Source organism: Alligator mississippiensis, unplaced genomic scaffold (assembly GCF_030867095.1).
Source record: "Alligator mississippiensis isolate rAllMis1 unplaced genomic scaffold, rAllMis1 scaffold_76, whole genome shotgun sequence".
NCBI classification, from domain to species: domain Eukaryota; kingdom Metazoa; phylum Chordata; order Crocodylia; family Alligatoridae; genus Alligator; species Alligator mississippiensis.
The window spans coordinates 17,501-22,500 of record NW_026775296.1 but is presented as its reverse complement, the minus strand read 5'-3'; positions in this window follow the sequence as shown (position 1 = coordinate 22,500).

Here is a 5,000-nt window from a genome sequence, read left to right as displayed (position 1 = left end):
AATACTTGGGGGGGAGCTGGGGAGCGAAAAAGCCCTTAGGAATACATGGGGGGGGAGCTGGGGAGCGGAAAAGCCCCTAGGAATACATGGGGTGGAGCTGGGGAGCGAAAAAACCCCTAGGAATACTTGGGGTGGAGCTGGGGACCGAAAAAGCCCTTAGGAATACATGGGGGGGGAGCTGGGGAGCGAAAAAGCCCCTAGGAATACTTGGGGTTGACCTGGGGACTGAAAATCCCCATAGGAATAAATGGGGTGGAGCTGGGGAGCGAAAAAGCCCCTAGGAATACTTGGGGTGGAGCTGGGGACCGAAAAAGCCCATAGGCATCCATGGGGTTGACCTGGGGAGCGAAAATCCCGATAGGCATCCATGGGGTTGACCTGGGGAGCGAAAATCCCCATAGGCATACGTGGGGTTGACCTGGTGCCCGCCCCCCCCACGGAAGTCCGTATGAGGTTTTTGAAACGGGCCTTGCCCGGGCCTTCGATCCAGGAGGGCGGACACTTTCGGCGGTTCGTCCCGGTGGCTGGGCCGGGTGCCGCATCTACAATATAGCCAAGAAACGTTCGCGGAGATTTTCGAGAACACGTTTTTAAGGACCCTCAATGCCCATGTTCGGTTCCAGAAAGCCGGTCAGAGGGATCTTCGGGGCAGAACCCTGCCGTGCTGAGGGGCCAAACCCGAGTTTGGAGCCAGGTCAACGGGGAAAACCGGAAAAGGGCCGGAGAAGGCGGTCAGGCCGGGCGAGAGTTCCAGGAGCTCGGCCACAATTCCGATCTCGTCCCGGTCAAGGGCTCCGTGGAAGGGCAGCCCGGGGGGCGGGTCCAAGGGCCCCGGCAGGGACCCGGGCCTCCGGGGTCGGAGCCGAGGCACCCCGCCGAGGGGTGGTCGTCCCGGGCCAAGGCGGCGGGAGCCCGGGCAGGACTCCGCGGGGCAGGCCGGGCGGGAGTTCCAGGAGCCCGGCCGCGATTCCGACTTCTCCCCGGTGCCCTGCCCGGAGGCCGGGCAGGTCCGGGGGCCTTCGGCGCGGGCGGCGGGATGCTCCCGCGGGGGAGACGAGCCGTGCTGGGCCCCGGGAGGGAGGCCCGGGGTCGACCTGGCGCCGGGGCTCCGGCCCTGGAAGTCCCGATGAGGTTTTTCAAACGGGCCGTGCCCGGGCCTTCGCTCCAGGAGGGCGGACACTTTCGGCGGTTGCCCCCGGTGGCTGGGCCGGGTGCCGCATCTACAATATTGCCAGGAAAGGTCCGCGGAGATTTTCGGGGACACGCTTTTCGGGACCCTAGTTGCCCATCTTGGGTTCCAGGAGGTCGGGCAGGGGTACCTCCGGGACCGGACCGTGCTGCAGGAGGGGGTCAACCCCGGGTTTGGCTCCATGTCGACTGGAGCTCCGGCCCAGGGGCGGGCCGGGCGAGAGTTCCAGGAACCCGGCCGCGATTCCGGCTTCTCCCCGGTGCCCTGCCCGGAGGCCGGGCAGGTCCGGGGGCCTTCGGCGCGGGCGGCGGGCTGCTCCCGCGGGGGAGACGAGCCTCTCTGGGGCCCGGGAGGTTGGCCCTGGGTCGACCTGGCGCCGGGGCTCGGGCTCCGGAAGTCCGTATGAGGTTTTTCAAACGGGCCGTGCCCGGGCCTTCGCTCCAGGAGGGCGGACACTTTCGGCGGTTCGTCCCGGTGGCTGGGCCGGGTGCCGCATCTACAATATTGCCGAGAAAGGTCCGCGGAGATTTTCGGGGACACGGTTTCCGGGACCCTAGATGCCCATCTTGGGTTCCAGGAGCTCGGACGGAGGAACCTCCGGGGCCGGACCGTGCTGCAGGAGGGGTTCAACCGCGAGTTTGGCTCCATGTCGACTGGAGCTCCGGCCCAGGGGCGGGCCGAGCGGCTTGGCCGGGCGAGAGTTCCAGGAGCCCGGCCGCGATTCCGGCTTCTCCCCGGTGCCCTGCCCGGAGGCCGGGCGGGTCCGGGGGCCTTCGGCGCGGGCAGCGGGCTGCTCCCGCGGGGGAGACGAGCCGCCCTAACGCCCGGGAGGGAGGCCCGGGGTCGACCTGGCTCCCGAGCTCCGGCCCTGGAAGTCCGTATGAGGATTTTCAAACGGGCCGTGCCCGGGCCTTCGCTCCAGGAGGCCGGACACTTTCGGCGGTTGCTCCCGGCGGCTGGGCCGGGTGCCGCATCTACAATATTGCCGAGAAAGGTCCGCGGAGATTTTCGGGGACACGGGTTTCGGGACCCTAGATGCCCATCTTGGGTTCCAGGAGCTCGGACGGAGGAACCTCCGGGGCCGGACCGTGCTGCAGGAGAGGTTCAACCGCGAGTTTGGCTCCATGTCGACTGGAGCTCCGGCCCAGGGGCGGGCCGAGCGGCTTGGCCGGGCGAGAGTTCCAGGAGCCCGGCCGCGATTCCGGCTTCTCCCCGGTGCCCTGCCCGGAGGCCGGGCAGGTCCGGGGGCCTTCGGCGAGGGCGGCGGGCTGCTCCCGCGGGGGAGACGAGCCGTGCTGGGCCCCGGGAGGGAGGCCCGCGGTCGACCTGGCGCCGGGGCTCCGGCCCTGGAAGTCCGTATGAGGTTTTTCAAACGGGCCTTGCCCGGGCCTTCGCTCCAGGAGGCCGGACACTTTCGGCGGTTCGTCCCGGTGGCTGGGCCGGGTGCCGCATCTGCAATATTGCCAGGAAAGGTTCGCGGAGATTTTCGAGGACACGGGTTTCGGGACCCTAGATGCCCATCTTGGGTTCCAGGAGCTCGGACGGAGGAACCTCCGGGGCCGGACCGTGCTGCAGGCGAGGGTCAACCCCGAGTTTGGCTCCATGTCGACTGGCGCTCCGGCCCGGGGGGCGGGCCGGGCGGGCAGGCCGGGCGAGAGTTCCAGGAACCCGGCCGCGATTCCGGCTTCGACCCGGTCGACTGCACGGCGGGCGTGCAGGCCGGCGGCGACTCCCAGGGCCCCTTCCAGGCTGCGGGGCCCAGCGGTTGGAGCCCGGCTACCCCGGCGAGGGGCGGAAGAACCTGCACGGCGCGGCCGGAGAACCCGGCATGCATGCGCGGGGCAGGCCGGGCAGGAGTTCCAGGAGCCCGGCCACGATTCCTACTTCTCCCCGGTGCCCTGCCCGGAGGCCGGGCGGGCCCGGGGGCCTTCGGCGCGGGCGGCGGGCGGCTTCCGCGGCGGAGACGAGCCTCTCTGGGGCCCGGGAGGTCGGCCCTGGGTCGACCTGGCGCCGGGGCTCGGGCTCCGGAAGTCCGTATGAGGTTTTTGAAACGGGCCTTGCCCGGGCCTTCGCTCCAGGAGGGCGGACACTTTCGGCGGTTGCCCCCGGTGGCTGGGCCGGGTGCCGCATCTACAATATTGCCAGGAAAGGTTCGCGGAGATTTTCGGGGACACGGATTTCGGGACCCTAGATGCCCATCTTGGGTTCCAGGAGGTCGGACGGAGGAACCTCCGGGGCCGGACCGTGCTGCAGGAGGGGGTCAAAACCGAGTTTGGCTCCAAGTCGACTGGAGCCCCGGCCCGGGGGGCGGGCCGGGCGGGCAGGCCGGGCGAGAGTTCCAGGAACCCGGCCGCGATTCCGGCTTCGACCCGGTCGACTGCACGGCGGGCGTGCAGGCCGGGGGGCGACTCGCAGGGGCCCTTCCAGGCTGCGGGGCCCAGCGGTTGGAGCCCGGCTACCCCGGCGAGGGGCGGAAGAACCTGCACGGCGCGGCGGGAGAACCCGGCATGCTTCCGCGTGGCAGGCCGGGCAGGAGTTCCAGGAGCCCGGCCACGATTCCTACTTCTCCCCGGTGCCCTGCCCGGAGGCCGGGCGGGCCCGGGGGCCTTCGCCGCGGGCGGCGGGCGGCTTCCGCGGCGGAGACGAGCCTCTCTGGGGCCCGGGAGGTCGGCCCTGGGTCGACCTGGCGCCGGGGCTCGGGCTCCGGAAGTCCGTATGAGGTTTTTGAAACGGGCCTTGCCCGGGCCTTCGCTCCAGGAGGGCGGACACTTTCGGCGGTTGCCCCCGGTGGCTGGGCCGGGTGCCGCATCTACAATATTGCCAGGAAAGGTTCGCGGAGATTTTCGGGGACACGGATTTCGGGACCCTGGATGCCCATCTTGGGTTCCAGGAGGTCGGACGGAGGAACCTCCGGGGCCGGACCGTGCTGCAGGAGGGGGTCAAAACCGAGTTTGGCTCCATGTCGACTGGAGCCCCGGCCCGGGGGGCGGGCCGGGCGGGCAGGCCGGGCGAGAGTTCCAGGAACCCGGCCGCGATTCCGGCTTCGACCCGGTCGACTGCACGGCGGGCGTGCAGGCCGGGGGGCGACTCGCAGGGGCCCTTCCACGCTGCGGGGCCCAGCGGTTGGAGCCCGGCTACCCCGGCGAGGGGCGGAAGAACCTGCACGGCGCGGCGGGAGAACCCGGCATGCTTCCGCGGGGCAGGCCGGGCAGGAGTTCCAGGAGCCCGGCCACGATTCCTACTTCTCCCCGGTGCCCTGCCCGGAGGCCGGGCGGGCCCGGGGGCCTTCGCCGCGGGCGGCGGGCGGCTTCCGCGGCGGAGACGAGCCTCTCTGGGGCCCGGGAGGTCGGCCCTGGGTCGACCTGGCGCCGGGGCTCGGGCTCCGGAAGTCCGTATGAGGTTTTTGAAACGGGCCTTGCCCGGGCCTTCGCTCCAGGAGGGCGGACACTTTCGGCGGTTGCCCCCGGTGGCTGGGCCGGGTGCCGCATCTACAATATTGCCAGGAAAGGTTCGCGGAGATTTTCGGGGACACGGATTTCGGGACCCTGGATGCCCATCTTGGGTTCCAGGAGGTCGGACGGAGGAACCTCCGGGGCCGGACCGTGCTGCAGGAGGGGGTCAAAACCGAGTTTGGCTCCAAGTCGACTGGAGCCCCGGCCCGGGGGGCGGGCCGGGCGGGCAGGCCGGGCGAGAGTTCCAGGAACCCGGCCGCGATTCCGGCTTCGACCCGGTCGACTGCACGGCGGGCGTGCAGGCCGGGGGGCGACTCGCAGGGGCCCTTCCAGGCTGCGGGGCCCAGCGGTTGGAGCCC